This window comes from Thermobia domestica, chromosome 11 (genome assembly GCF_964235325.1).
Source record: "Thermobia domestica chromosome 11, izTheDome1.hap1.1, whole genome shotgun sequence".
Taxonomy (NCBI): Eukaryota; Metazoa; Arthropoda; class Insecta; order Zygentoma; family Lepismatidae; genus Thermobia; species Thermobia domestica.
Window position 1 is genome coordinate 133856400 of NC_137464.1, and position 22358 is coordinate 133878757.

A 22358-nucleotide genomic window follows, 5' to 3' on the forward strand; every position below is an offset into this window, starting at 1 on the left:
TACGACAGAAAATAGTGAATGTAGGGTTATTGCCCCTGCCCTTAATTTTTACTTCTTTTCCACACTTTACACACTTGATTTTACGCTTCATCATACCATGACTCTGCAGAAATTTTACAATCCTTCTCTCTTTATCACACATTTTTTTTTGAAAAAAAGTGTGTTAGTATTACATCCATCGCAGATGTCCATAATCGACATATAAACCGGAAATTCCCGCCGTTTGCTTCTACCCTTCTGCTTCAGTAAATAGTTACACACAGAATACGTTCACTACCGTTTAAAATGTATTTCAATATGATATCCCCTGACATAAATTATTTATATTCACACACTGCTTCTTTTACGAAAAGTGTTTCACATCGTATTTTACCTATAAACTTTGTTTTCGGTAAAACAGTCTCCCCGAGTGAACCCTAATAATTATAATACTCCATTAATTATATCAAGTGGCACGCTAAAAGTAAAACTGTATGCAGAATTCTTATGATATGTCATTAAAATGGTAATGTACTCACCTTTTTCCTTTGAAAGCATCCCCTCGCTTTCGCTCGGTGCCCCATCTTTGCCCTGCGCTGACCCGGTTAGATGGCATTGCTGCTTTTTAGCGACCACCTAGTAGAGATTGCCTTGTATTTTTTGCACTCTAGTTTTTATGCCATACATCCGGCCCCGTAAATATAAACGCAAATCATAAAAGAATAATTGGGGAAAGTTCTAGAACACAAGTCCCCCATATAGGTTAGTACTTAGGGTGGTTCCTTTCTGTAGTAAAATTTAATATTTAATTGAAATAGTATTGCCGAGCAAGCGAAGGCGGGTTAGAGTCCCGCAGGGCACGTTGTTTTCGGTCTTTATTACAGCTAAATGGGAAGGGGGCCTGTGTTCTAGAACCTTGCCGAATAATTGTAATTTATCGAAAATTACTTGCGATGACCCTCTTGAATTTTATCTATGCCATGTGAGATATTTCAAGTCACCTAGCGCAAATCATTTAGGAGACAAGAGGGAAATGAGTAAAAGAATCGGTGCAATTTTACTATACGGATCCACAGATTGTAAACGGAAAAACTTGGGGAAGTCTAATTTTCCCATTTTATGTCGAGAACAGAACCCAACGACAAGGTTCTAAAACACAGACCTCTCTTCCCATTTAGCTGTAATGAATACAGAAAACGACGTGCCCTGTGTTTCTCTAACCCGCCTTCACTCGCTCGACAATACTCTCTAAATTAAAATTTAAACTTTGGTACAGAAAGGAACCAACCTTGCTACTAACCTATATGGGGGGACCTGTGTCCTAAAACCTTCCCGAACCGAATGAACCCCTGCGGGGCTTCTAACCCCTTCCCACTCCTATTACTACTTATACTATGCATCCGTATACTAAAACTGCACGAAAGAATTAATTTTTCAACTATTATTGCGAGTTGTTAGCCAAAAGTAAACCTGCACGGAATTTTATGTATAAAGAAAAAATATAAATTTAAAAAATATAGGCATTTATACCGAATTGATAAGTCACTCTCATACGGACAAGAGATAGAATACTTTTCCAAATGTTCAGCAGCTTACACAAAACGTTCAATATTTAATTCACACGGCATTCGCTATTCCTGTATGGATAAAACATATGCACTCATTCACTTTAACCGCAGAGAGTTAAAGTGAACTAAACTATTTTATGATCGTTATACTTACCGACTTCTTTCTTTCTTCTTCACTATTATTAGTGTTGAAGGAGTGCCACCGACTTCAGGACGACACTGTAGGACTTTGTATCACACCAACAAGAACTAAAAAATGACATTTGTAGAAAAATAAACTGGAGTTCGAGATGGGCTGTCCTATAAAGACGCAATATTGCCCCGAACCCTTCTTGTTAGTCATCTCCAATTCAAGTAGCGCGTGGGGAATGCTGGTACTTTTGATAAACAAATGACGGCTGTTGTGGCGATGCTAATTTGCAACCACACAGATGTCTATGTGATGCCACACAGGATAACATAATTTTCAGATTTTTAACAAAATATATTTGTTTAATATAATGCTGCTACAATTAGTACAATGATTGCTAATGTTACTACGATATTCTCATGAGAAAATTTGTGATGTAGGCTACACTTGGGTATATTGCAGAGACGTCTTAGGGCCATATGCATAGTCGACCACGTAGGGGTTCCCTAGACGAAAAGTACCAGTGGGCTTCCTCAACCTTCCCCTTGACTGTGCAATGCATAAAGCTTCCAAAGTGATCCCTGAGGTACGGTTAACACTGAGAGCTGATTGGTCTAGTACACCTCGAGCGAGGCTAAAATTTTGTCCAAAAAAAGTTGAAGGTAGAACTCCGAAACTCAATTCTACTATGATAAAGAATTAACATCGAAGCAGCAACTGCATGGATACAACGTATGCTATATCAAACGGAAAAATAATGGTGTAGATTAGGAATACAGTTCTTTTTTTTTTCTTTTTAATTTTCAGATAAAGTCTGTTAACTTGAAAATAGTTATAAAGTGATATAGAAATCGGAAAAATATCGGTGTAGATTAGCAATACATTTCTTTTTTAATTTTCAGGTAAAGTATGTTAACTCGCAAAAAGAAATATGGATATGTAGCTAGAAAACGTGTGAGCCTGTAGCTTTACAATAGAGATCCCACTAGAAATAAATTACATATACACTGTAATTTTTTTGGACAAAATCAGCCCATAGTATTTTTGTGAATGTATTTTCTAAACAATTTGCCAGTAAAAGTTAACCTTAGGAGGGCATAAAAGTTATGTCTATAAATACAGTATTTTTGGGGGGATATTCCCTGCAAATACCGTAAAACTTCTTATCTACTTATTCCTAGAGTGTTATCATCTAATTGCGTACAATTGTATAAGACATAAATACATATAGTGAAAGCCAGACGTCTCAAAACCACGCACCAAACTTTGCAAGCTGCTTATAACAAGCAATTTTTGCATCTACTACGGTTTAATGCCAAGGTGAAGCTGGAGAGCTACAGTCGAGGTCCGTCCGTAGGGAACGGGCGAGTTTGCGATGGTGTGTAAACGAATTAGGGGTTCACTCGAGCAGACACTTTTACGAAATAGAAAATTTATAGGTAAAATACGATGTGAAGCCATACATTTTTCGTGAAGGAATGAAAGAGTAAATATAAGTAATTACCATCAATGGCAGCATATTGAAATGATTTAAGTGATAATGAAAGTATTGTATGTGTAAGTGTGCTCTTCCACTATCCTCGTATATACGTATACCCCCATCGCTGACGCGCCTGCTCCCTATGGACGCACCCGCTCACAATCGAAGCATAATGGCGGCGGCTGTTGTAGCTGGAGCAAGAGGACGTCCGCAAAACTGTAAAAGTTCGGCTGAAGTCGGTAAATTTAGTAATAGTAATTTACCTGATTGTGAGTTGAAGTGCAGTACTTTAGATCGACATATGAAACTGTCTGATATTAGCAACAAAGATAACGATATTCAACAGACAAAATGTAGGTACTGTATGAAAGCAATTTGTAACCGGAAAACAAATGACAATCAACCGTGTTCGAGTGAATCATCTGAAAATAAACTAATAAGTGAGCTAATTGAAGAAATACATTCTCTACGTAAAATTATATCATTACTAGCAAACGAAAAATGTGAATGTGTATCGAAGCAATATTATCCAGAAAAATGTGGAGATGTATTCAGGAGTACAAGGGAGTGCAGTCCGCTATGGGGTGAGGTGGTAGCAGACTCAAGAAAGCAAAGTAGTTACAGAACAAATGTCCAGCAATCTACAAATGCCCGTCAGTTAAAAGTGCAAGTACCCGGCAAAGACAAATACCAAGAAGAATCAGAGAATGTCCTCCCGCTTATACACAAGGATATTAACTTTCACAACAAATGAATGAATAAATCCAGACTACATAGTGTTGTACGAGAAATACCAACGCAAAATAGATTCGCAGTTCTAGAAGACGAACCAGAAGGAAGTAGTTATGTAATCACACCATCTCGGAGTTCTTTTCAAGTGGGAAGCAACAAATCAAATCGTTCTTCGACCAAAGTCAAAAGCAGTGCAAGGGTAAATTCATGCATTAGCCGTTCTGGTTTAAGACCAAAAAGGACAAATCCTCGGGAAAATATTAATTTACCGGTACAATGTAAAATTGTGAATCAAGTCCGCACGAATAATACAAACGCTAAAAAACAAGAAGTACAAGGGAAAATCATTATTATTAGTGACAGCCATGGTCGCGATATTGCCACTGGGCTAAACTATAAAATAAGTGACATGGATGTTTCTGGGTCGGTAAAACCAGGGTCTAAGATAAAAGACGTTATGTTTCCTTACATCCACAATCAAAATTATAATGAACATGACACAGTTGTAATAATAGGCGGTGCAAATGACGTTGCTTGTAATGAAGCTGAAAATGCACTAAACATACTAGAATTGGCTCTACAGAAACTTTCAGGCACAAATGTAGTGGCAGTAAACTTGCCGTATCGCCATGATTTAAATGACTCATCGTGTGTAAACAATGAAATAAAAGAAACAAATAAAAAAAATTGACGTGTTGTGTAAAAGTTTCAAAAATGTCAAACTTCTTGATGTAAGTTGTGTGCCCCGAAACTATCATACTAATCACGGCCTCCATTTAAATCGTCTAGGGAAATTGTTTTTACGCAACGCACTGTATAATATCATTACGCCAAATAAGTTGAAAGCACAGTGCACAGCTTATAGTACGTTAATACCTATCAATTGTGGAACTACTTCAGCACTGGTAATAGACGGAAATGGAAACGATTGTGAAGGTGATCAAATTTCGTCTGAACAAAGGAGACACAGTTCGACTTACAACGGAGCGAATCGGGATGAGGGTGAAGTGTTAAAATTGACAGGAAACTCACACGTAAGCCATGATAAGGAGCCAGGAGTACTTTTGGCTACTGAAAGTGAAGAAATTGATCGAATATCGTTAATACAAGGTCCACATAATACAAATCACAGTACGAAAGAACCTGGACTGGATATTAACAGATCGCAGCAAGTATCCACAAATGGTATAGAACAAAACGATCAATCTAGTACAACTCAGCGAAAATCAAATAGAGTAAGAAAGGTTCCTACAAGGTATAATGATAATAGTTTTTTAATGCAAGTCCCAATAAAAATTCCAAGCACTTAGCCAATAGAGGTAACAGTGACTACAATGTAATAAATGTATATTACCAGAACGTGCAAGGTTTAGCTTGTAAACTTGATTTTTTTGATGTATTAGTTGAAGAGGATCTTAAAGGTATGCATGTCATTTGCTTTAGTGAACATTGGTTATCTGCTAATCAGATGAATATGGTACACTTAAATAACTATCAGTTGGCTACAAACTATTCACGCGCTAGTAGGCAACATGGTGGGGTATGTATATTTGTAGGTGACCATTTACGTTTTAAGGAAATAAATGTAAGTCAATTCGTTGTTGAATTGCATTTTGAAATAGTTGCTATTTCAATTGAAAACATGTGTATAATTTGCATCTATAGGTCATCAGCAGGAAATATTAATGTATTCTTTAGGAGTCTTGAAACTGCTCTTGAGTCTCTGTGTAAGAAATATAGTACGGTAATAATTTGTGGTGATACTAACATTGACTGGCTGGTTCAATCAAGAGAAAAAACAAAATGTCAAAATATATTAGATATGTTTGGGTTGCAGCCTCTTATCAGAGAACCAACTAGAGGGAAAACTGCGTTAGATCAAATAATAATAAGTAAACAATACACAGTCAGTTACCTCTTTGAATATCTTTAGGCCAGGCTTTTCTGACCATGATGCAATAATAGGGCAAATACACTCATCTCAAATATTCGTACCTACTCAATCAGAAGTTATAACAAAAAGATGTTTCTCAAAAACTAATATTAATTACTTTTTCTACACTTGCTAGCACAAGAAACCTGGCACAAAATATATGAAATTGGTGATACGGATGGTGAATTACCTTTTTTCTAGATACATTTCTCTTTCACTTCAATATTGCGTTTCCCAGAAAGAACTACAGTAAGGTTAGGTTGGGGAAACCATGGGTCACTATAGGAATTAGGACTTCTAAACTCAAACTACTTGAGTTATCAAAAAAACTAAAAACGTGTAAAGATGTAACACCTCAATTTATTGAATATGTAAAATACTATAGGAAGACATACAAAAGAGTCATACGAACAGCAAAACTTTTACACAGTACAAATTACATTTTAGCAGCGAGAAACAAAAGTAAAGCTATGTGGAAGTTAATTAATGGTAAGATGAATAAGGTAAAAACAACAGGAATTGATGCAATAAAAGTAAACTCTCAAGTAGTATGTAACCCAGATAAGATTGCAAATCATTTTAATAAATATTTCTTAACTTTAGAAACATTTAACCCAATCAAAATAGCTCATCAAGAAAATAACTCTAAGCTACAGAGCGGAATAACTAAGTCGCTTTTCCTGAAACCAGCTACACCAGAGAAAATCCTACAAATAATAAAAAGCTTAAAAAGCTCCAGCTCTCCAGGTTGGGATGAAGTGCCATCCATGATTGTAAAGGAAAGTTTTCTTCTTATTGCACATCAACTCTGTCATATAATAAATCATTCATTTTTTACAGGAATTTTTCCTATGCGGCTTAAGTTAGCTAGAGTTACACCTGTGTATAAAAAGGGAAGTCAATTGGAGTTAAATAATTATCGTCCTATTTCAGTTTTGTCGTGCTTTTCTAAAATATTTGAGTTAGCAATGAACTAACTAACTAACTAACTAACTCTATGGCCTATGGAACCCGCAGGTTCAGTGCCGCGTTCACAAAAGCTCTCCACTGACTTCTATCCTTAGCTAATTGGATCCAGTTTCTACTTTGTATTCCTATCTCTGCGAGATCCATCTTAATATTATCCTCCCATCTGCGCCTAGGTCTTCCTAATGGTCGTTTTCCTATGGGTCTTCCAGTCAAGGCTTTGAAAACATTTCTACTTTCTTCCATTCTAGCTACATGACCTGCCCACCTAAGCCTCCTAGACTTGACGACCCTAACAATGTTGGGTAAACCGTATAAACTATGTAGTTCTTCGTTATGAAGTTTCCGCCATTCCCCATTCTCGTTCCTCTTGGGTCCGAATATTCTTCTCAGGATCCTGTTCTCAAATACTTTCAGTCTATGTTCTTCCCTCTGAGTAAGTGACCATGTTTCGCAACCATACAGAACAACAGGCATGATTATCGTTTTATATATTTTAAGCTTCAAATTTTTCGACAGAATTCGCGACGACAAGAGATTTTGAACCGAATAGTAACACGAATTCCCTGCTTTTAGTCGACATTTAATTTCTTCGTGAATATGATTTTCATCTGTTAATATTGATCCTAAATATTTGAAAGTATCCACTTTATCAAAAGTATTATTTAATATTTTAACGCCCCCACAATTTGTCGTATTACGGTCCCGACGCACTTCCATGAGTTAGCAATGAAAGCACGACTAAATAACTTTTTCCTTTTAAATAATATAATATCCACAAGTCAACACGGGTTTCAAAGCCAGAAGTCAACCAACACTGCAATCTTTAATTTCATCTCTGATGTAGCAATGGATATAAATAAAGGAAAGCATGTAATTGGTATTTTTGTTGATTTATCTAAGACGTTCGATTCTATAGACCATGGTATTTTGCTAGAAAAGTTGTATTCTTATGGCATCAGAGGTGTGGCAAACAATTGGATAAAGTCGTATTTATCTGAACGTAGTCAAACTGTTGGCATCTGTAAAGAGGTAAATGGCAGAAGAACAATGTTTAAATCATCTTTAATGAAAGTAACAAAAGGAGTACCACAAGGATCAATATTGGGACTTCTTTTGTTTGTTGTATATATTAATGATTTGGTTAATAGTCTAGGCTGTGTGAAGTCAACATTGTATGCTGATGACATAAATGTTCTTGTCAGTGGAGACTAGTAAATGAAGCAGAAAGGCTCACTACAAAGACGCTAACAAAAATTATTAGTTGGTTAAACATAAATAAATTAACTATGAATTTAGGAAAAACTAACATTGTCAAATTTCGATTCCCGGGCCAAAGAAATGAACTTGTACCAAATTTCACAAAATTAAATCCCCACGTTAAGCGGGTTTGCATATCCAGGCTCCTAACTATGAAAACATTTACGCTCAGTCCAACCTCAATCATTTCACGAATTCAACCTGTTTTACGTATGTTATTAGGACATAATATCGATTGTGATTTAATCTAAAAACACTTTTATACATTGCAAGAGCTGTAACGTCCAAATATTTACTGAGAACTCATAGTCGTATCGGAATAAACAAAAGCGAGTATGGAACAGTAAACTGCTTTCATAAAAGAAAAAAGAACATGTGTAAAAGGCCTGCAAAACGTTCGAGTGGTTTGGGTCGATACACTATCAATCACATGTTTGTGTGTCCAAACCCTGTAGCAAGTTGTTTCTTTTTTAAGTGTCTTTCTATTTTCATCCGGAGGCTGAAAATATTTCTTTGAGTAACTCATTGAAAACTTCTTTTGTTTCAAATTCGGTTAGAACGGAACGTTATATGAATTGCGAATCTTAAATCCATAGCTAAAAAAAATGAAGTATACTCACTACTCCATTATCCTCTGATTTGTAACGAAAAACTATTTATAAACAGTGGTGACTTCAGAAAATTATCCTCGGGGGGAATTTCAATATGCGGGTGGAGGGCAAACATTGGTAGTCCACATTGAGCGCGATCGAATATATGGTCCTGAAGGAGGAAATTTCTTAACTCGAGAGGGGTCTCAAATTCTCCCTCAGGTCACGTCCTGAAAGCATCATTGCTTAAAAGCTTTTCGTAACAAATATAATATTACACTTGTTTCTCGTTCTACATTTAGAATTGGTAAAATCATAACTTATAGAGGATTATAATAAAAGCATAAAAATTACAATACCGATCATGTATAAATTATCCTGTAAGTTACCAACTTTGGGTCAGATTAAAACTCAAATATTTGTTTTCGGATTGCACTTAGAAGTAAGTTCTCTCTATATAATCCTGATTGGAAAGCCATGTTTAACACTAATTAATTAATCAATATTTATACGAATATTTTTTTTTTATTTTACTATTTTTACTATTCAATATTATATACACTTCATTTCCAAAATCAAAATCTCGAAAATGTATATTGTACGAGTGCAGACTCGCAAATAAATGATTATTTATCATATATATTGGTCTCTATTCGAATTCTATTTAATCGAATCCGACAGGAACACAGACAGAAATATCGAGAACAGGTGACAAAAAAGAGAGAGAAAAACGTTGTATCCGGCGGGGACTCGAAGTAAGTTCGAATGGTTCTTTATAAGCGTACGCCTTAGACCAAAGGGCTATGGTAACAACTAGTGATTGTAGCAAAGGCTTCGAGTAGTAGTTCTTATTACAGAATAACATTTTTTATTGCCGAAAATTTAAACCTAATTTACTTTGATATAATATATCTATTAATTTGTTTCATGAACGTTTTCGTTACTTAGATGAATGATGTATGTTGTTGATATAGATTCTATTACACATTCTTTCGTAAATATTATAGAAAGTATCAGGGTTATTTATGATCTTTCATGGAAATTGACTGGCACATGCGCAGTACACAGACAGTTCAATTGAAAGGCGAGGAATGAAACGCTTACACACTGTTACAATGTTTCCCTCGCAAGCAGTAGTTCCCAACCGAGGGACGGCGGGACGCACTTCCCCCTCCTGGGGTGGCGTGAAGGATTTACGAAGTCCCTTCGTTGTCTTATACTTCTTGAAAGATTATACACAATATCCAGTCACATCTTTTACACATTTGGAAGTGATAAATCGTAGTATAAATAAACCGTCCTCCTCATACAGTGATTGTTGCTTTTCCAAGATTATAAACTGAAACACTTTTTATTTCAATAGAATATAAAAGTTTCGATGGGAGGGGTTACAACCCCCTCGACCCCTTGGGTCTTCGATATGTCACCGCCTAAACTGTAACCTTCAAGTTAGAATCGAAAAATGGAGACATGTGACCTACTAAACATATTTTTAGTTAATTATACATTTTCATAAATAAAATATCCACAATTACAATGACAGTAAATGCTAAGTAATTATTGTAAATCTTTGTACTTTCATTTTCCCTCTTTCTTCTCAACTGAGCTTGAAAAATGTAAAAGTGGGAGGTTAAGAACTTCAAATATTACGTATATTTTAGCGTATTACGAAATTATATTTAATAGAATCCGGTAGGATCACAAACAGAAACGTCAAGAAGAGATAAAACCAAATTGTACTGTGGTGGGATTCAAACTACTCTTGAATGGTGCTTCAGAATCTCTAGCCGAATGCTTTAGTCCACTCGGCTAATATCACAAGTTGAAAATATAGTAAGCGTGTTTCGTGTATAATCTTTTGCTACAGCATGAAATTTATTTTGTATTCTCTGAAGTTTAAGCCTATTTTGGCCTGATTAATAGTCTGTTGAAATTGTTTTATGTTTACGGTATTATTTACTTTGACGAATGATGTTGTTAATATAGGTTCTATTACGTATTCGTTCATAAATATTACAGCAATTGTCAGGATTATTTATGATCTTTCATGAAAATTGACTGGTGCATGCGCAGTAGAAACAGAAAGATGCACTTTACCGACATTTGTCATACACGCCAGAACGCAAATTTCTAACAGGTTCTCAAAATGCCTCGCTCTAAAGGCTGTGGAGAACTGTCTGTTGCTCTGAGAGGAGAAATCATAGGCCGAGCAAAAATGAGACAAACTGTGCCTCAGATTGCTAGAGATCTGGGATGTGACAAGAAAACGGTCAAGAAATAGGTTCAGCGACATGAAGAAGGTGGTGAATGGTTCAGGTCTCGGTCAAGAAGTGGAAGGCCAAAAGTGACAACTTCAGCTCAAGATCAAGCTTTAGTTACAGAAGTAATCAACAGACCTCTATGCCACACGTCAATCCTCTTGGACAAAGCCAGAGAATATAATTGTTCTCACGAAACAATAAGAAGAAGATTATTGGGGGCTGGGCTACACTGTTCAAGACCCGCTAGGAAGACTCTCCTGACTGAAACTCACAAGGCCAGACGAATGGAATGGGCACAGAATAACATAACCCAACCTCAGTCATATTGGGACTTAGTCATCTGGACCGACGAGAAGGTTTTCAAGTCTAACCAACAATTCAGAGTTATATTATATAGACCGCGCGGAACCAGGTATGCTGAACAAAATATTATCAGAACTTCTTGTTCAGGACGAATATCAGCACACTTTTGGGGATACATCACGGCTGCTGGTCCTGGAGATTTAGTTGCGGTGCCTGAGAGAATGAACAGCAGTGTTTACATTAATATCCTCGAAAATACGTTGCTACCGTCCTTAGAAAGAAACTTCCCCGAACAGGAAGAATATATATTTATGCATGACAACAGTGCTGTTCACACTTCCCGGCAAACACGAGAGTGGCTAAATGAACATCCAGAGTTAATTTGTATTGAGTGGCCCCCTCTATCCCCAGATTTGAACCCAAATGAACATCTGTGGGCCTACATGGTGCAAGAATGGGAAGAGAGACGTGAAGACAGAGACCAAACGTTTCTTCAAAATCATGTTATGGAACTGTGGCAACATTTTTGTGACACACCGTCGTATTGCTCGAGACTTGTATCTAGTATCCCCTCCAGACTTCAAGAAATTACTGACTCTGGAGGTGACTACACGAAGTTACTGACTCTGGAGGTGACTACACGAAGTACTAGTGTGTTATTTTTTGTGTAAATATTTATTTAAGTTTCATTTATTTATTATATTTTTTTTTCAAGAGCAATACTTTCGTTCTTCATTCTTTTCCTTTGCTTGTTTACTTATTTATAGTTCGTTAAAACGTAAAGGAAGAGTAGTATATCTTCAAAACGTATTTGTGAATTTACTTTGAACGTTTCTAAGAATACATTTACTTTTTTTCCTTACTTTATATCATGCCCAATATTACTTTCATTTCAGTTAATTAATAACTTTATTTCACATCTCGGATAAAAGTATTATTGTCTTTTTAACGATATTTTTCATTTTGATTGTGTAATTTCTAGTTTCATTGAATTATCTCAATTCTAATGAATAAATCACATTTTGTTTATTGTCCCTTCCTTAGCTAAGTTCGAATTCGAGAATAATTTGGTGTAATATACGTTCTTTATTCTTCATATTGTGCAGTAATGACAATATTAATTATTTTTCATGAGTCCAGTTGATTAGTGAGAACTTGGACAAACATTAACCTGGTGATTCTTTACGCAATGACAAGTGTAAAATACATTTTAGCTATTCTTTATACTTCATAGCGATGAAACATTCTAACAGTCTGTTAGCGTTTCCTTCCTCGCCTTCCAATTGAACTGTCTGTGTACTGCGCATGCGCCAGTCAATTTCCATGAAAGATCATAAATAACCCTGATACTTTCTATAATATTTACGAAAGAATGTGTAATAGAATCTATATCAACAACATACATCATTCATCAAAGTAACGAAAACGTGTTCATGTAACAAATTAAAAAATACATTATATCAAAGTAAATTAGGTTTAAATTTTCGGCAATAGAAAAATGTTATTCTGTAATAAGAACTACTACTCGAAGCCTTTGCTACAATCACTAGTTGTTACCATAGCCGAGTGGTCTAAGGCGTTCGGCTTGTAAAGAACCACTCGAACTTACTTCGAGTCCCCGCCGGGTACAACGTCTTTTTCTCTCTTTTTTTCACCTGTTCTCGATGTTTCTCTGTCTGTGTTCTTGTCGGATTCGATTAAATAGAATTTCGAATAGAGACCAATATATATGATAAATAATCATTTATTTGCGAGTCTGCACTCGTACAATATACATTTTCGAGATTTTGATTTTGGAAATGAAGTGTATATAATATTGAATAGTAAAAATAGTAAAATAAAAAAAATATTCGTATAAATATTGATTAATTAATTAGTGTTAAACATGGCTTTCCAATCAGGATTATATAGAGAGGACTTACTTCTAAGTGCAATCCGAAAACAAATATTTGAGTTTTAATCTGACCCAAAGTTGGTAACTTACAGGATAATTTATACATGATCGGTATTGTAATTTTTATGCTTTTATTATAATCCTCTATAAGTTATGATTTTACCAATTCTAAATGTAGAACGAGAAACAAGTGTAATATTATATTTGTTACGAAAAGCTTTTAAGCAATGATGCTTTCAGGACGTGATCTGAGGGAGAATTTGAGACCCCTCTCGAGTTAAGAAATTTCCTCCTTCAGGACCATATATTCGATCGCGCTCAATGTGGACTACCAATGTTTGCCCTCCACCCGCATATTGAAATTCCCCCCGAGGATAATTTTCTGAAGTCACCACTGTTTAAAAATAGTTTTTCGTTACAAATCAGAGGATAATGGAGTAGTGAGTATACTTTTTTTTTTTTTTAGCTATGGATTTAAGATTCGCAATTCATATAACGTTCCGTTCTAATCGAATTTGAAACAAAAGAAGTTTTCAATGAGTTACTCAAAGAAATATTTTCAGCCTCCGGATGAAAATAGGAAGACACTTAAAAAAGAAACAACTTGCTACAGGGTTTGAACTCACAAACATGTGATTGATAGTGTAACGATCCAAACCACTCGACCGTTTTGCAGGCTTTTTGCACATATTCTTTTTCCTTTTGTGAAAGCAGTTTACTGTTCCATACTCGCTTTTGTTTATTCCGATACGACTATGAGTTCTCAGTAAATATTTGGACGTTACAGCTCTTGCAATGTATAAAAGTGTTTTTAGAATAAATCACAATCGATATTATGTCCTAATAGCATACGTAAAACAGGTTGAATTCGTGAAATGATTGAGGTTGGACTGAGCGTAAATGTTTTCATAGTTAGGAGCCTGGATATGCAAACCCGCTTAACGTGGGGATTTAATTTTGTGAAATTTGGTACCAATAACTGTAGACACTGTAGAATTATGTCAAACACCATCTATTAAATTTCTAGGAGTATATGTTAATGAAGATTTAACATGGAATACTCATGTTGAATACATTAATACTAAACTCAGTTCACTCTGCTTTGCATTCCGTAGGTTGCAAGGTAGTTTGTGCAAGGAAGCTGTGATGTCCTTATACTATAGCAAAGTTTTTTCAATAATAAACTATGGTGTTATATTTTGGGGGAATTCGAGAATAAGTGCTAGTACATTCCGAATACAGAAAAAAATTATTAGAATAATGTTAAGTATGCCTGAACGATCCTCATGTAAAAATATTTAAAAAAATATATAAATTATTGACATTACCTAGTTTATATATATATCGCACAATTATGTATGTAATCGAGCACAAGGATTTATTTACTTTAGCTAATACGATTCACTCATACAATACTAGGCAGAATTGTAATATGTATATTATCCAACAGAATTATGCAAATTTTAGCAAAACTGTGTATATGAATTGTATAAAATTATATAACAAATTACCAGCAAAGTATAAGGACATTAACGAAAAACGGATATTCAGAAATACTCTGTTAGAATTATTGTTGGAAAAAAGCTATTACTCTGTGGAAACTTATCTTACTGATAATATATAGAGAATGTAAATCATATCTGACAACTGTAATGCTTAATTGAGGATTGTCCTCATTTGTAAGCTATAAACAGGCAAATAAATATGAATATGAATATCACTCGGAGCCGCCTGATGCGCTCCTACCATAACTCAGTTAGGTAGCATTCGTGCTTTTAGCGACATAGCACAAATTGATTCTTATCTTATGTACTGTAGTTTTTATGTTATACGCCCACATTGTATTTATACTGAGCCCTCCTGAAGTTAATCTGCAAGTAGTAATGGAGCTCTTCATATAGACATACTTTGCTAAAACAAATACAAAGCTCTAACCTAACCTGAAAATGTAAGAAATGTGTCAAAACTTGATAGAACTGTTTACTCGAATAATGATCAAATTAGTACAAAAAATATGCATCTATCTGTAGTAGGTGGTCACTAGAACCTAGTTTTCCATTATATTTGCATAATTATGAGCCATACTTCTTAACACTGTTTCCATAATCACGTGAACCGATGCACACTTTGAGCAATTACAGCGCGTCGATAAACAGGAGTTCGATGATTTCCACTTGTCTTTCCTTATACGCATATCACCAACACTAATGTGCCTGCTTCCGCGGACAAAATCATGCGTGATCCCTCAGATTGTGCCCAGCTTGGAATCGGAATAAATGCAAACTTATCCTGTGTTGGGCATGGTTTTTCGCACTTATTTGTAATATACCTTACAGTCTAATGTGATGATGTTTTTAATAGGAGGGTGCCCGAAATTTTTTGCACCGACTGTACTTGACGTTTAACAAAAAATTTCTGGCTGTTCATATAATTCGTAAATTTTGTCTGTTATTTTATTTCAAATTAACATGAAAAACTGTAAAACTTCATTAGGAATTATAGTTTTGGGAATCGATATCTTTATTTATATATTAAATTAGTTATAAGTCTTGTATATGGATATGTAAATGGATGATTACAAGTCTTACGGTGTCAGTGCTATCTGAAAATATAGGTCCACCATTGGACGGAAATTTTGGAATAAATAAACAATCTAAAATTCGGCAGAATTTTCTGGACCACCCTTCACCTCTCTTTTAGATACCTATGCCCTTCTGAAATCTAGTTTAATCAGATTTTACCAAATTTTATTCGTTTCAAAGCCCCACCGCCAAAAATGCTTTGTTTTGATTGGAGGATTCACCCACGCTATGATGTTAGAGCGCGATTATTTCCATTCCCTTCCTAGAATTTTTGTCGACGACATCAGTTTATTTGCTTCGAAAATAGTTGGTTTCCTGCAGTGGTAAACATTAAAATTCAGGTAACATTTGGATTTTATTAACGTGTAAAATCGTTGGAAGTCTCAAGGAGCCATGAATTATTAAATTTCAGAACAAAACTGGACTGAAAAGGTTGAAATAGGAAGTGCAAGTTAGGGACGCCATGATTTCATCTACCGATCGCTATGGACAGGATTCAGAAGTAGTGTGATTTCCGTTTTTCCTAAAACCGGTTCTGAAGATTAGTGTTTTCCCCTGATAATTTCACCTTCCAATTTTCCTGCTAATTTAGGGTTATAAGACCTGTCCATATATAGATTTGCTTATGTAGGTAGCGTGTGATTCCTTTTTCCTTTAAACATATATGGCGGTATTCAATTTTGGCGTTGTTAAGATAGGTAGAATAATGCACGTGTAAATTTACAGTAAGGACTCCTATTTTACTCCTGACTTGGGAGTACAGCTTCCAGCGGGATGAGTTGAACATATAGTTTTCTCCGGGTTCCTGAACCTTCAGGGCAGGGGTCCTATTGTTAGTCAATACTTTGATATGTCCCCTCGGGGGCATTGATTAACCAGTTTAAAGAATGTGAATTGGTGAATACAAGGGCCAATTGGCTCTGTTTCCGTTCCTTTCGTTACCTTTCATAGAGCCGATTTAAAAAAAAATGGTAAAATCTGAATGTTGTTGGTGTATATTTATTAGTACAACATGTATTAATGTAGTTTGTAGTTATGAATGTGGCATGTATGTGTTTGTAATGTAGTATCATTAGTAGCAATTGTAGTTAAGTGATGGAAGAGTGTGTGAAATAATGAAGTAAGGACAGTGTATCATTTACTATTCACATTTTCGTATTCGTTCAATAGCTAAACGCAACATATCGATCTATAGTAATATTAGAAAATGAGAGTGTAATAGTATCAAAATTCCGTGTACAAGGTCACATTCAGTGGTTCAAGGGTTGATCATATCGTCGCTAGTTCCCTAGTGTCAAAATTCAGTACTAACCGTCATTCTTATGTCGATGCTTTTAGTGATTTAGTTTCCATGGAATTGACCTTTCTTTTCGAAATAAAACCTAGAAAATATAATTCCCAGCCCATATGCATATACACTTAGGTTAAGTGATTCAAAACTAATATTTTCCGAAAATTACAACATTCTACTTAGTCTAGAAATCGAAATATTTAAGTAAATAAACAATACGTAAATTCTTAACAGAAGTCGGGCGATATGATGCTAGTTTTTCGCTTTGAAACTATATTAACCCTACAATCACACAATGGGGTCACCGGCGACCCCAGTGCATATCAGGGGCGGATCCAGGATCGACTTCTGGGGGGGGGGCGATGGGTTGTCATACTGCCACTTTTAAGGGCTCCAAACTTTGGGATGGGTTTTATTTATATATATAAAATAAGAAAGTTTCCTCTTCTGGGGGGCGATAGCCCCCCCCTGGATCCGCCCCTGGTGCATATAAAATGCGTTCTGCGCCAGCGCTGTTGTGCGAGGGAAACACAACACTTCGTCTAGCTTCAGTTGCGAGCATGCTGTTGACACTGCAAGTTGCATTATTGTGTTGGTGCGGAACGTTCAGTGTTATTTTGAGTGCTTGGGTCATATATGAGTAATATGACCCCACGGTGTGATTAATGAAACATAGTTTGCTTTGAATAGCCATATAACAAATCATTTTCTAGTTGCGATTTTTTTTACGAATGGCGGCATCAAGGAAGTTTTCTAACCAGGAAGATATTGTACGCATTTTAGAAGAATCATATGATGATCTGTCCGATACTGATGAACTGTTAAGTGAAAATGAGGATAATGAGGAGCAGGATGATCAATCGGAGGATAAATTTGAAGCTGATGTTGATAACGATGATGTTGCCGACTTGTTACAACGTAAAGTCACTTATGGGAAGAATGGCAATAAGTGGTACACTAAACCCTTCCACCAAAAATCCACTAGAACGTTGAAATAACATTGTTATTCATCTCCCAGGGTCCAAGAAGGAAGCGAATCAAAGAACCGATGCAAAGGATATATGGCTACTGTTTTTTCAGATGACATTTTCAACACAATTGTGATTTTTACCAATGAAGAAATAGAAAGACAAAAGTGTCTTCAAATCGGATCAGGGTTATCTATCCCCCACTGACAAAATTGAATTGTGTGCTTTATTTGGTTTGCTTTATCTAGGCGGGGTTCTAAAAAATTCTCACCTGATAGTAAGTGATATGTGGTCTGAAGCGTCTGGTCCACCTGCATTTAGGAGCACTATGTCAAGAAATATATTTGAATTTCTCATAAACTGCTTGCGCTTTGACGATAAAGCCTCAAGGGACCAAAGGAAATCTATAGACAAATTCGCTCCCATCCGTGAAGTGTGGGATATCTTTGTGCGTCACTGCTCTGAATATTATACTCCTTCAGAATATGTCACGATAGATGAACAATTATTGGGGTTCAGGGGCAGATGCCCTTTTAAAATGTACATTGCCAGCAAGCCCGTTAAATTGGGGATAAAATTATTATGATGTGTGACGCCAAGACATCGTATATGTGTGCAGCAAAACCATATGTTGGAAAAGAGAGAAGAGATTCACAGCTTGCAATTCCAACTGAATATGTGTTGAATCTCAAACAATCCATCCATCAGACAAACAGAAATGTAACTATTGACAACTGGTTTAGTTCCTGTGAGGTAGCTGACAAGCTCTTGGAAAAAGGAATCGCCATGGTTGGCACTATAAGGAAGAACAAACCAGAACTTCCACCATGTGTAACTGAAACAAAAGGGGAAACCAGTTTATTCCTCATTGTTTCTTTTTCAGGAAAACAAAACCGCTGTCTCCTTTGTACCAAGAAAAAACAGGTGCGTAGTTCTGATATCGTCTATGCATAATCAAGCTGACATAGACAATGAGACGCAGAAACCAGAAATAATCTTATTCTACAACCAAACTAAAGGAGGTGTGGCTCAATTTGATCAATACTGTCATTCGAAAACAGTTGCCAGGAAGACACGTAGGTGGCCACTCAGACGCAGCGGCACTAAATAGCTTCGGTATCTTCAGGTGCAATTCGGGATCTGTTCAACACTGAAGAAGCGTTCTGATTTCTTGAAGGCTCTTGCATTGGCACTCTGTGAAGAACACATGAAAAGGAGAGCAAATAACGAGAGGTTGCCAAAACAGCTAAGAACAATATTCGTCATGTTCTTGGCATCGAAGAGGAATAGGTACAAAGTGTGACACCAGTTGGACGACCAGGTAGATGTGCTTTCTGTAGCCGGAAGAAAGGCAGAAAAGAAGTAGCAGTGTGTTACTTGTGTAAGAGAAGTGTGTGTGCTGAACACCGACACAACATTTGAGAGAATTGCAAAATGTAAACAATGGTAAACAATGAAAACTGCTTCATTTATGTCCATGTAAAACAATGAAAATATCAAACAATTGAAACCCAATGAAAACATTTAATATTGTTACAATGTAGAACTCATGTAATTTAGACTAATTGGATAATCGGTAGGCTAAGAAACGAATTATGTGAACATATATAAAATGTGATACGTGAAATGTATAAGATTATATAACCTAATAAACCTAACCTAACCTTACCTCATTTAACCTTACTGAACTAATCTAATACATATAGATATAATCTAATATCTAATCTAACATAATATAACCGTATCTAGTCTAATAAAACGACTCTCCAGACTAGGGTCGTATATGACCCCACGGTGTGATACATGTTCTAATAAAAGCACGGTGTGGTTGTAGGGTTAAATGTTCATCTTTTTTTTTCTCCGTGGTTGCAGAATAATTTCATTGTTGTCAGAATTTTCATAAAAATTAAATAATATCGTGGAGAACTCTACTTTCTGTGAACATACATATATTTTTTTTCATGAAGCTACGAAGTATAACATAGTATTGTTTGCATGGTAAGGGAGTCTTGAGTTCGAGGGATGTTTTGTGTGGTGGCCGGAACATGAAATGTTGGCAAGGATTTATAGATTTAGAAGTATATGACGAAGTGTGCATATAGTCTGGGTGTAGTTAAAGAAATAGGGTGTTTATGAAATACGACGTCGTAATGAATAAATAAAATGATAGTATGAATATATTGTGAAACGAAATGAATGAGAGGACACCCATATATATATATATATATATATATATATATATATATATATATATATATATATATATATAAGCCCAGTTTATGATTAGTCACGTTTCGGTAAAAGAATATATATATATTTAGGGATTATGTGTAGCTATCTCGGGTTCTGGCCCCTACACCGGAGCATCCTGCGAACATGTGGGTGAGATATTGCCGGACTATGTTAGTGCTTAATATCTTAATTTGTTATTGCAGTCGTATTCGTTCATAATAATCTCGTTTAATAATATTTGTAGCATCATATAATCGCTGACTGGACATATTTAATGATCAATTATGGAAAGACAATAGTCGTTACACAACGGGGCTGTAGTGAAATATATTTTCTGGTCGGTTTTAAAATAGAATATCCTGCTCCGTGAGATTTTTTTTTCTTCACATTACCTACTCGGGCTAGCTTACCGTATTCATGGAGGCGACAGCTCTGACAGGGTTACAGAATCAAAACAATTAGTTATTGAAACTCATTTCCCGTACCCGGGCATCGACCCCTCCCCCCTTGAATATTTTCGTTTTCTGTTCTCAGTTTTCAAACTAGATAGTGATGGAAACTAATCGATGCCTCAGAATTTAGCGCATTCTGCGAAGGGGAGCTATCGGTGAAGTTTGGCAATAGAAATCACCGATCCAAAATTCATTTTATTTAATTTTTTTTATTTCTGGCAAATCCATAATTAGGGTCTCTCTTATTTCATTGCCTTCGGTCTAATTTTCGTACTTTCCTCTAGATCCTTTCTCAGTTTTCGGAGAGGTTGGATAAATTTTTTTTATTGTTTTTTAGAAATTTCAAAATTTAGGGCAATGACATCTTGCCCTCCCCCCTTTCGCCTGTTGGTTTGGGCCGGATACGGTTACTAAATAATAATTTTACAAGCAATAACTTATGAAGTTATTATTTACAAGACACGGACTTGCTTCTTGGCACCAGGTGTCCCTCTTGAGTCTACGTATTTGAGTAGACCACCTTTTTGGCATATTAAGAATATTTTGGCTATGGATTTGTTGAGAGTGAAATTCGACTTCTATCTTTATAGTGTTAGTTATTTCTCACTTAAGTCTTTGGCGCCCCTATTCTTCGTCTTCCTTCTTCTCTATCTCTCTCTCTGTCTCCATTATTCAAGTTTTTTTTTAAAATTTTCAACCTGCCCCTCCCCCCCAGATTTTGAACTTGTCGCTTACAATTTATTTAACGTACAACTCTGATCTAAAATTACCAGCTGAGACGTTGCAAGACACGATTCATGGATAAGGTAGATAGTGATTGGGTCTCCTCCATCACATTTTGATCTATTGCCAAAGTGAATAACGACTTCATATCTGACGACACTTCAATTACGTTCTTTCACCGTCGTCCCTCTAAGTTTTTTTTAAATCCATTGGTCACTTTCCTTCCGTTTTGGTTTTCATTTATCACATAGTTAACCTGGGCCCAGAAATTTTATTTTGGTTTATCTATTTATATCTTTAGGAATGTTCTGTGTTACGTGCCTGCCTCACAAAGTTTTTTCTACTATTTATGCACGAATTGACTATAAGAAAGTTAAAATTTATAGACGCGCGGTATCAGGTAAAAAAAATCATTTTTTTTCATATGTAATGTCGGAAGTCATTTGTTTTTTCCTGTACAATGTTTGCAATATTTTCAGAAATTATTGTTGGGGTTATTAATTTAAACGTGTGCGCATATATATATATATATATATATATATATATATATATATATATATATATATATAGATAGATAGATAGATAGATAGATAAATAGATAGATAGATAGATAGATAGATAGATAGGTAGATAAATGAATAAGTCGAAATGTACATGTGCTTAGTATGTGAATATGATGTTAAAGTAAAAGTATAATATTAAATGGATTATATGGATATATGTAAGAGCGCTCGTGTCTGCCCCCCCAAACGTGTATTGGTTGCTATAGTTTACAAGTAAGTTTCCGACGAATATAATAATATAGATTTTTTGTCAAGAATACCGCCGTGCACTCAAATAATTTTCCTTTCTTCTGAATAGATGTAAATAATAACCTATGTAATCATTATTTAACGGCATGTATTAAGAAGTAATGAATAATGAATATTATCCCTGAGCGACCAACCTAAAATTATTGTGGAAAGTGTACCTTAAATCCCTCTCACCTGCATATGTATCCTATGACTTGACCAG